Source organism: Eubalaena glacialis, chromosome 4 (genome assembly GCF_028564815.1).
Source record: "Eubalaena glacialis isolate mEubGla1 chromosome 4, mEubGla1.1.hap2.+ XY, whole genome shotgun sequence".
Classification (NCBI taxonomy): domain Eukaryota; kingdom Metazoa; phylum Chordata; class Mammalia; order Artiodactyla; family Balaenidae; genus Eubalaena; species Eubalaena glacialis.
In genome coordinates this window covers 36,347,395-36,359,514 of record NC_083719.1, presented here as the reverse complement: position 1 = coordinate 36,359,514, position 12,120 = coordinate 36,347,395, and the positions used below count along the sequence as shown (strand labels likewise).

The following is a 12,120-nucleotide window of genomic DNA, read 5'->3' as shown; positions in this document are numbered from 1 at the left end:
CCTGAAGTTCATAACACAGGTGAGACTGGTCAGTCTCCTAAGGAAGAAATAGGATGAGTGAGCTGCAAAGCCAGTGGGTGGGAGGGAGCCACTTAGCCAGAGAGCAAGCCTTGTCATTTGCTAAGCATGGAAATTTCAGCCAGCACTGCTCTTCCCAACTGGTTTACACCCAGTACCACTCATGAAGAGATCAACATTTTGCCTGTTTTTTTAAAAATGCATAATAAATAAGCTAGTAAGGAAACTATGTGCACCCAAATTGGACGATTCATAAAGATCACAAATGTCAAGGGAACATTCAATAGTAATCTATGAATTACAAAATAGTATTTCCAATCATCTTAACCAATGTCACCAGATTTTCCCACATGCTATATTAATCTACCTTAATTTAACACAGGATAACTTCGAGGAGAGACAGGGAAGTGCCATGAAATGAAAACAGTAGGATACCACAACTCCAAAAAATCTTAGGAACCACTCATACATTTTTATTCCCACTCAACAACTACTTATTCTGCACATCTGGTGAGTCGAGCTCCATGCCTGGTGCTGGGAATTTACTGGTAGATAAACAGAAAAGATCCCTGCTCTCATGGAGCCTGCCCCTCACGAGATATTTCACATTTTATAATAAATCGTTTACTAATTCTTACATAGAGGATAAAGCACCAAACATAAGGATTTTTCAAGCTAACATAAATTAATATGTTCAACAGGGGTCCACACTGTGGGTATAATACCTTGTTCAAGTTTCGTAAAACAGTGTAAATATCTAAGCCAAAAGAAAAAGGAAATAAACTTGTGAGATTGGCCTCAGGAAAGCAGAGAGTTAATAGCCTAATTATCTTTTTTTCTTCTTTCGAGAGTTTTCAACTCTGTGTCTACAGAATTTTAGTAAAAGCACTGTCAGTTTTATAAATGGAAATCAATTCAAAGTAAAATTTGCATGATAATAATCTGCTTTTCAATCTACTTGACTGGAATATATGTGATTCAAAAAAGAAAAATAACCTTTTTTTGTAGCACATGTGAAAAAAAAAAGTTGTAAAGATACATGTGGGTGTACCTCCTTTCTCAATGCAAACCTTAGACTTCCAAGATCAAGTCCAACTCCTAAGCCTCCTATTAACCGAAGGCCTTTCTCCCCGGGCTGAAGCACTTTTCTTAGCATTTCTTCTCACTCCTACCCCACTGGACCTTCTGCTCCAGCCACAATGGTTTGTTAGAGAAGCTCTGGTTCTCTCTTCTGAGTCTCCATGAAAAAGAGCAAGAATGAGGAGATCTTTTCCCAAAGACAACACCCTTTAGTCCTGGTAGTTTCGCCACTTCTCAAAATTCTCTGGAATTACGTATTCCTTTCCTCTACCCTCCCGCACTGTAGTCCACTAAAGGTATCTTGAATACTTAAACTTTACTCAAGCATGAGAATTTGGGGATGCAAACAACATACATCTGAGGACTCGTCCCAAAATAAAGGTCATGCTGACCAGCACTGCAGTGATTTAAAGCTCTGGGTGACGTGGTTGCATCCACATAAAGTGGCAAATTTAAAGGGCTAACCTGTACTTTCCAGGTATTTACTGTCATCACCACCCACCCCCACCCCTTGTCCAGAGCCTCTTCTTTATTAACCAGACTCTCGTTTGTCACAGCCTTTCCTCCCACCTTACTTGTACCCTCCAGTCTTACATCGACGTGCCTTAAGCTACTCTTTTGGCTAGAACCAATTTGGATCCAGGTGCAAACCCTTTGAATTCTAACCACACCAACTTTATGACCATCAACCTCACAAATTTGATTTGGCATCGAACTAATCTCTCCTGCCCTAGAAATTCTGGATTACTTCTTCCTTCTGAGATATCTATAGCTACAGATCAGACCCTGAATCTGTAATGCTGCCCACTTTATAAGACGTCAAGGGGCTTCCCTGGTAGCGCAGTGGTTGAGAGTCCGCCTGCCAATGCAGAGGACACGGGTTCGAGCCCTGGTCTGGGAAGATCCCACATGCCGCGGAGCAACTAGGTCCGTGAGCCACAACTACTGAGCCTGCGCGTCTGGAGCCTGTTCTCCGCAACAAGAGAGGCCGCGATAGTGAGAGGCCCGCGCACCGCGATGAAGAGTGGCCCCCACTTGCCGCAACTAGAGAAAAGCCTTCGCACAGAAACAAAGACCCAACACAGCCATAAATTAAAAAATAAATAAATAATTTAAGATGTCAAGTGGCCAAAACCATTTAGGCTCCCTAGCAAACATCTGATGTACCACCTATTTCTCTTCTTTGATTTTACTTATTCAACCTTCACAAAACAATTTTTCAGTGGCTGACACAACTTTAAATACACACACACACACACACACACACACATTTGTGTCATAACAGAGATAACAGGTGTTCCGTCCATAGTATCACTCTGAAATTCAACCACTTTTGAAAGGATAGCATTTTCTTTCACGTAAGAGTATTTTACTTAGTACATAGCCAAATAACTGGAGGGTATGTTAAAAAAGTATACTTAAGTTATAGAGGAATGTTTAAAAGACACGGAATTATTACAAGTAAAAAAAAACATACAACAAAACAGTATGTATAGGATGTTCCCATTCAGTAAAAAAAAATTTATATATACATATATATGAATGTTTCAAGTATATGTGTGTGTGTGTGTGCGCGCGTATATAGATACACAGACACACACACACAAAATATTACATATACTATATAGTTCCTAGCAAATTCTATAGAGTATAATGTTTAACAATATCAGGACGTCTTTGAGTAGTAAGACTAGGAATAATTTATTTCCTTCTTTGTGCTTTTTCTTATCTCCCAAGTGTTCTAAAAGAGCTTGTTTTAATGTTATACTTTTAAAAATTCAATAAGGGCTACAGGGAATACAATGATGAATATAACAGTGCAGCTGCCTTTAAGAACTCACATGTGGCTTAATTTTATGAAAATTCTGAAAAGTGCAGAAATGCAAATTAAAAACAGAAGAGGGGAAGAAAGGGAGCCAAAAGAGGAGCAGAGTAGCACGTAAAAGTTCCAAATGAGCAAATCCTCAAAAGATTAGGTCAAGGGAGGGAAAGACTGAGAAGGAAATTTCAAAATACTATCTTACCCTGATGGCCTTCTATGATAAAAATGTAAGGTAAGTGTGGCATCACAAAATGGAAGGAACAAAAGGAATAAGATGATTAGTTAGGTTTTGGCGGAAAAAAACTACCCAAGCCTAATATCTTACTTCAAACTAAACTCTGAACTCTATAGGTCAGAATTAATTATAAAAGAAAAGAATCAACCCATAAAGAAAAGAAAAAAAGGAAAACCTTGGTGAATCTCTCTCCTGTCTTTGGATTGAAAAGTACTTCCTAAATTTACAGCAATGGGAAAAATTACAAAGGAAAACGTCAATAGACTTAAATATGAAAAAGGTATGTATTACTATCCTCAAAAAAAACATAAACATGACAAAAAATTAATATAATAAAAAGCTCACAGAAATTTAAATAAAAACAAAACACTAAGATACTAACTGATAAATGAACAGCAAATACAAATGGCCAACTCAAAGAGAATGGTAACAACCAAATGAAAAAAGTTTACCCTCAGTAAGACTGAAAGAAATGTGAGTACAAAGGGTGAGAAACATTTTTGCCCTCAAACTGAAAGAGTCAACAAAATCCAAATACTGCTGAAATGAAACAATTAGCTGGAAAATCTGCTAATGAAATTATGAACTGTATAATCTTTCAGCAAAGCATAGTAGATCAAGTGTGTATCAACAGGCCAAAAATATTGATATTCATCCATCCAGTAATTCTATTTCTAAGGTTTGATTAATCCTGGGGAAATAAATGAAAATACAGATACAAGAATAAAGCAGAAAAAAAATGTTAGAACATTATTTTTAATTGACAAAAACTGGAAATAAATGAAAAGGCTAACTTTGGGAGAACAGTTAAATAAAATACAGTACATTCAAACAAGAAAATTCCACAAAACCATTAAAATATATTTGCGAAGAGTTCTTAATGACTTATTATGTTAAGGGAGAAAACTTATGATATAATAATATTAAGTGGAGAGAGTAAGAAAGATATTTTATCTTCATCTAACATGATAAAAATGCATGGAAAAAAGGCTGAAAGAAAATGGTAAAATGTTAAGAGTATTTTTCACTGAGTAGGAGGATCACAAATGATCTTTATTTTCTACTTTGTACTTTACTGCATTTCCAACAAAAGTCACATACTATTTTTATAAAAATAAACAGATAAAGCATAAAGTTTTAAAGTTTCCCCCTTTAAGCTGAGGACAGAGATTAAAGAGTTGCACTAGAAGAATTAAAATAACTTAGAAATGCCCTTAACCAGTCTGTTAACTTACCAATTGAAAACACTGAACTCAAAATCCTCTGCCCTCCCTGCTACAGCAAAGGAAGCTATACAGTTAGGACAGCCTTTCAAAGAGTGAATCCAAACACTTACACAGGGAGACAGAAACATAACTAAGGATGGATAACAGGCAGGAAGATGTGCACAGATTTTTTTATAATATATAACATAGAAAAGAATATATCCAATGTTTAATTAGAGATGTCCCATATAGAGATGTCCCATAATTATCCCAGTAACAGCCCTGGGCAGATCCTAGACACAAGGATAAAAGATCAAATGAGCATATCAGGTGTTTCAAGACAGGACTGTAGAAGGCAGAAGAGTTAATAAAAGAAGGCAGATAAGAGGTATTTTTTTAGAGGCACAATTGGGCTTTCCCCTTTTGACTGCTCATTTCTGTTAATTTTATCATTTATCTGCAAAAGATGAGATATACAAAAAAACCAAGACTGTTACATCTCTTCAAACCACCCTCCTCCCAAAATCACTATGATTGAAAAAATTAACAAGGAGAAAAAAAAAATTTTAATATATTTCCTGGCACAATACAAACTGTGGGTGAAAGATGTTCAACTTCATGAAATATTTCTTGGTTCCTTATGGTTCATGGACATTAAGTTCCTGGTAAGATTACTCAGTTCCCTCCCCATTGGGAGTTTACTTCCATACTTTTGCCAAGACAATGGTAGGACATCATTCACTCACAGTCATCATTCAAGTATTCATCCATTCATTGATTCAAGTAATAACTTCGTGCCTACCATGTGCAGGCTAGATGGGGAAGGAAAGCTTTACTTACAGCTCTAAGGTCTAATAGTTTAGGACTGAAAGAGGTTGCATTCAAAGAGTAGTGAACATTTTTATTAGGAGAATAGCTGAGATATTTATAGCACTCATCTAAAAGTTTTAATTATAGAGTTTCCCAATTGGATGGCTTGGGATGGCCATTATTTGGGGTGAGTAGAGGTGCCATAGATTAGTGTAAGGCAACCTTGAATCTCTGTGTGCACCGAGAACTGACAATAGACAGAAAAAAATGCCTCACACATGTGCACTGCTTCTAGACGTACGTATGTATGGCTGTGATTCACACAAAGTTATTCTGAAATGTGATTGAATTCATAGTATCTTTTCATACTCATGTTTTCTCATTAAACGAATACTAAGATGCAGTTTTTAAAGTAGTAAATTCAAAAATTTCTAGAAAAAAATTAGTTTTCTAAAAATAGCTTTAACAACTTTTCACTATGCGGCAAAAGAATATACCACTGGCCTCTCTACAACAGTAAATTAAAAAAGAGAGATTTGGCTTAGACTAAATCTCAACAGCTAAAGATTTACTGGAAAGTTTTGCAATATATTATATCTCTCTGAATAAATCAGGCCTAACATGATCATCTGAAATCAATATCTCAGATTCTATCTTACTGGAAAAAGATTCAAGCCCTCACAAACAACTTTAATCACACACACAAAAAAGAAAGAAAGAAAGAAAGAAAGGAAGGAAGGAAGAAGGAAAGAAAGAAAAATAGGAAACCACTAAAAATATTAAGAACAACAAGACACCAAGATGAAAAAGGCTTACCACAAAATTTTATAATAATTCCAAAGAGCATTTAGCATTATTTACTGGAATTATTCAATGGCATTTAATCAGATGGGGAAATTCCTAACTTCCTGGCCTGTAAGGCATCAAATTAAGCAGGCTCAAGAAAAACTTTCTGGGCTTCCCTGGTGGCGCAGTGGCTAAGAATCTGCCTGCCAGTTCAGGGGACACGGGTTCGAGCCCTGGTCCGGGAAGATCCCACATGCCACGGAGCAACTAAGCCTGTGTGCTACAACTACTGAGCCTGTGCTCTAGAGCCCACGAGCCACAACTACTGAGCCTACGTGCCACAACTACTGAAGCCCGTGCACCTACAGCCCGTGCTCCGCAACAAGAGAAGCCACCGCAATGAGAAGCATGTGCACCGCAACGCAGAGTAGCCCCCGCTCGCCACAACTAGAGAAAGCCCGCACGCAGCAACGAAGACCCAACGCAGCCAAAAATAAATAAATAAATAAATAAATTTATAAAAACAAAGCAAAAAGAAAAACTTTCTGCTTTAACAAGAACATGGTATATTTAACAGTATAGTAGTAAAGAGATTAATAATATAAATTATAGAATATATGTCTCCAAACCAAAATAGATTTCTCATGAACAAGTACTATAAATAAAAGGATAATTTTTAATGCAACACAATACTATATATTGACTACATGCAAAACAGAGCATGTAAAAATGTTCTGAACTTTAGTATTTATACATTAAGAAATGTCATTCTAAGCATACAATTTTATACTGAGCACTAGAGTTTATCCAGCATCCTCTTGTCACTACTCTGATTTCCATTTTCTCCACACAGTCCATAAGCTTCAGGAGAAATGACCTGAAACTACTCCAGAGGCAGGCCTGGCTGGCCTAAGGGTAATCTCAGCACCTACTGAAGACCAGTTCAGAAATCCAGGCGTAAGCTGAGGGGCATCTCATTGCCCTGCCTACATGGATTGGTTCAGAAGTGGGGATGTAACCCAGTCAAGGCCAATAAGAATGAGGGAAAGTGTGCTAAGGGCTTGTGAAAAAGAAGTTCCCTTGCTCTTCAAGAGGGAGCCATCAGAACGGCTTGCCTTGCCCTCTGGATGTGTGCTGCGCACAGTGGAGGCCTGCCTCTGCTCCTGAGGATGAAACCAACTCAGAGAGGGCGGAGCTAAAAGAGGACAAAGCGGCACAGCAGGGTCCCGACGCACACCTATCCAGCTATAACTAGCTTCCTTCAGCTACGCAACCCAGCAAATCTCCTTTCTTGTTTAAGGCAGACTGTTTTGGAATTTCTGCTTCTGGCAGCCAAAGGCACCCTAATCGATACACACCAAAGGCTCTTTTGGAATTACAAAATCATAGATGGGGTTAAAATATTGAGTCTTTTCTTTTTTAACACATTCCTATTCTTTATGATAGTCTACTTCTTTCTTTCTTTCTTTCTTTATGGTTGTGTTGGGTCTTGTTTGCTGCACGAGGGCTTTCTCTAGTTGCGGTGAGCGGGGACTACTCTTCGTTGCGGTGCATGAGCTTCTCATTGCGGTGGCTTCTCTTGTTGCGGAGCACGGGCTCTAGGCGCACGGGCTTCAGTAGTTGTGTCATGTGGGCTCAGTAGCTGTGGCTCATGGGCTCTAGAGCGCAGGCTCAGTAGTTGTAGTACACGGGCTTAGTTGCTCCGCAGCATGTGGGATCTTCCCGGATCAGGGCTCGAACCTGTGTCCCCTGCGTTGGCAGGCGGATTCTTAACTGCGCCACCAGGGAAGTCCAAAATATTGAGTCTTAAACTATAAAAATGTTACAGATAAGGACAAAAGGCTTTTTATACATATATGTATACATATGAAAAAAAGATAATTGGTTATGTAATAGATTGGATGTGGCAAAAAACTGCTGAACATTTGACCCACTGATCTAATAAGTCTCTGATTCTGCCAGCCCTGTGGTGCACAGAGCAACACACGGATACAATCCCTCCATCTCTGTTATCACTAGAGAGGCTACAGATAGCTTTGTTCATGAACATAAAGAGATTCTGACCCAAGCTTAACCAGTCAAGCTTTACATGTGAGTTCTATTCCTGGAACTAGATGAAAATTTTCTCTGCTTAATTAATTATTTGTATAAGGAACCAGAGAGAAAGCCAGGTGGCAAAAACTTGACTGTTACAAATTGGATGCCTTGAGATATTTCTAAATGTAATACATAGGAAATATGATTAGTCAACAGCATGTTTTAGCAGATAAGAGAAATCCTTAAAGATCTATTTAAAGAAGAAACCTGAAAACAAGCCTTTACCTAATAATTAAAGAACACATTTATAAAAATTTTTTGAGGATTACCTCAATAATTGACCTGTCATAGCTGCAAAATTCTGTATAGATAAAACTCAAAATCAGTCAAGGCTTTACCATGGCTTCATAAGCTATGGGAATTCTCAAAAAAAGGAAAACAACCTACCAAACCTAAATGGTAGCATAAAAAGGAAACATATATATTATATAATATATATTATATATTATATACAATACATTAAATAATATTCTTATATAAATTATAACATACTTTGTCTTCCCTCCAATACATGTTTAGATGTACATTAGCTACCAATCCCTAAAAAATTAATGAATATTTATTATACATTTGTTTATAAAATAATTAGGAGGATATTTTTTGAAAGAGAAATAATGCCGTTTATTTCATTTTCTATGTCAGAAAACGTAGGTCAGGGGCCTTCCCTGGTGGTGCAGTGGTTAAGAATCCGCCTGCCGGGGGCGTCCCTGGTGGCGCAGTGGTTGAGAATCTGCCTGCCAATGCAGGGGACACGGGTTCGAGCCCTGGTCTGGGAAGATCCCACATGCCGCGGAGCAACTAGGCCCGTAAGCCACGATTACTGAGCCTGCGCGTCTGGAGCCTGTGCTCTGCAACAAGAGAGGCCGCGATAGTGAGAGGCCCGCGCACCGCGATGAAGAGTGGCCCCCGCTTGCCACAACTAGAGAAAGCCCTCGCACAGAAACGAAGACCCAACACAGCCAAAAATAAATAAATAAATAAATTTAAAACTGCTCTGCAACATACTAATTAAGTCTAGGACCCGATTCTCAGATTTAAAAAAAAAAAAAAAAAAGAATCCGCCTGCCAATGCAGGAGACACGGGTTCGATCCCTGGTCCAGGAAGATCCCACATGCCACGGAGCAACTAAGCCCGTGCGCCACAACGACTGAGCCTGCGCTCTAGAGCCAGCGAGCCACAGCTACTGAGCCCACGTGCCACAACTACTGAAGCCCACACGCCTAGAGCCTGTGCTCTGCCACAAGAGAAGCCACCACAATGAGAACACATGCACCGCAACGAAGAGTAGCCCCTGCTCACCGCAACTAGAGAAAGCCCGTGCGCAGCAACGAAGACCCAACGTAACCAAAAATAAGTAAATAAAATTAAAAAAAAAAAAACTTAGGTCAGAACGAGATTGACAAAAAAGCCTTAATGAAATGGATATCTTCAGAAAAGTCAGATAAAAAGCAAGTTAAGCCATGGTTTTCCACAGTGAAATCCATGCTAGATTGCCATCTAATGGCAATGCTTTTGTAACTTCATGAGTATGTCCATAAGCCTGATGATTTCAGAGAACATCTTTGACATGCCACATAATGCTCAAGAATGTCTGGACTTTCTATTGCAACAGTCAATAAGCTTTTCAGTCCGGATACCATTTGCAAGACCAGGCATCACCAATGGAAGAAAGGCGATTATGCTAATGCTCTATGTGCCAGGCCCTACACTGGGCTTTTTTCTTCATGTAGTCCTCAAAACAACTCTGCAAGATAAAAAGGTTTACTTCCTTTTCAGCAATGAGGAATCTGAGGTTCGGAGAGCCACAGTTGTCAAGCAGTGGAACTGGAATTTGAATCTACTCTACCTGGTTCTAAATCCATGATCTGATTGCCAATGAATGGATTAAACATAAGCAGATAAAATTAAAAACTGGGGAAGAGGAAAGAAGCTTTTAGCTCCTCACCAAAATCCACATTTGTTATGGGCTGAATTGTGTCCCCAGAAAAATTCACATGTTGAAACCCTAACCCCCGGTAACTCAGAATACGACTATATTTGGAAATAGAGTCTTTAAAGAGATGATTACATTAAATGAGGCCATCAGGGTGGGCCCTAATCCAATCTGACTGGTATCCTTAAAACAAGAGAAAATGTGGACACAAAAAAGACACCAAGACCATGTGAGGACACAGCAAGAGGAGGCCCTCTACAAGCCCAGGAGAGAAGCCTCAAAAGAAACCAAACCTGCCAACACCTTGATCTTGGACTTCTAGGCTCCAGACTGTGAGAAAATAAATTTCTGTCGTTTAAGCTCCCCAGTCTGTGAGATTTTGTTACGGCACCCTTAGCAAACTAATACAATGTTCTCTTATTCCTGGGGGCACAGTTAGACAACAATTCCCAGACTCTTTCATAGTTAGGTTTGGCCATGTGACTAGGTCTTTAGCTAAAGAAATGTGAGCAGGGGTGGTGTGTGCCACTTCTGGGCATCCCATGCACACTCCTCCATGGCCCTTTGCTTCTAGCCGGCTGGGACAGAGACAGTGCCCTGAGTGACCTTCACAGCCTCATAACGATGATGACAACATTGCTGTACCTGAATCCCCAGAGGACCACCTGAAGGAGAGCTGCCCTCCAATGTGTCAACCACTTATTACTGTTAACTGAGCAAGAAGTAAATTTCTATAATGTCTGAGCTTTTGGATGAATTTGTTTTAGCAGCTAGACCATCCTAACTAATACTGAGACATAAGAAAGTACAGAGAAAGTGGAAAGAAGGAAGAACAGAAATGCCCATGGTGGAAAGTGCTGGTTGTAGCTGTAACTCTATCGGGTGCTGTTTCACCAGAGACAGGACAGCCTCAGCCTCCCAATCCTTTTCAACTCAGGGACTGTCACGGAGGGAAGCACAGTGCTTTCCAATCTTGCAACATGCTTTGGGAGAAATAACAGACCAAACCAGAAGATAATTCTGTGCCATAAATCTTCCTACCAGGACATTTGTTAAATTTGGCCCAGTCACTCACTAAATGTGCTCAAACACACTCTAAATAGTCAAGATTGATAAATGACGATGGAAAACTCCACAGTTTTGGCATCTTCCTCTTGATGACAAGTTGCCCTGTCTCTGTTGAAAGCTACCAAGAGGTGTATAGACAGCCTGTGGTTACCAACCCTTGATGTTGCAACATTTAAGTATTTTTCTCTGTCCTTCAAAATTCTCAAAACAAATGAAACTCTGTACAAGAAATATTACAGGGGCTTCCCTGATGGCACAGTGGTTGAGAATCCGCCTGCCAATGCAGAGGACAAGGGTTCGATCCCTGGTCCGGGAAGATCCCACATGCCGCGGAGCAACTAAGCCCGTGTGCCACAACTACTGAGCCTGTGCTCTAGAGCCCATGAGCCACAACTACTGAGCCTATGTGCCACAACTACTGAAGCCCACACGCCTAGAGCCCGTGCTCCACAACAAGAGAAGCCACCGCAATGAGAAGCCCGCGCACAATGAAGAGTAGCCCCCGCTCACTGCAACTAGAGAAAGCCCACGTGCAGCAACGAAGACCCAATGCAGCCAAAAATAAATAATTTAAATTAAAAAAAAAAGAAATATTACAAAATTCCATACAATCATACAATGCATTTAAAGGAGGAGAGGATGGTAGATGAATCAGATTAGTCAGTAAAAGAAAGTTAAATAATTCAAAAAAAGTTGAAAATCCCTGATCTATCACTGTCCTGTAAGACCACAATGTTTACAGAATGAAAGGAACAATCTGAAAAATAAAGCTTTACTTTAGGGAAAGACCTTGTGTAGTCATCAAAACAATATTATCTTTGCGGAATTTCACAAACGAAGAGTATACTGCTGTATCAATTATTCTCTTGCCTAAAAGAACAAGTGTGAAAATTACTATGGAAAGTTGCACTTTTGTACTATATTTCTACTCCATATGAAAGATGGCTTCAAAGAGACAGGCAGCATCCAATGGAGAACCAATGTTGATTTTCCAGGAGCCTGTGAGATCCCCCAGGTTTGGTCTCACATGTGTACGGCCCTTGTATATCAAGGGAAAACACCCCC

General features: G+C 39.5%; 1 protein-coding gene across 4 annotated transcripts in view; it reads right to left on the bottom strand.

The window, feature by feature from the left end:
- Positions 1–12,120, bottom strand: part of NNT (nicotinamide nucleotide transhydrogenase) — a 96,263-nt gene that overhangs the window by 47,992 nt on the left and 36,151 nt on the right. The window lies entirely within an intron of this gene.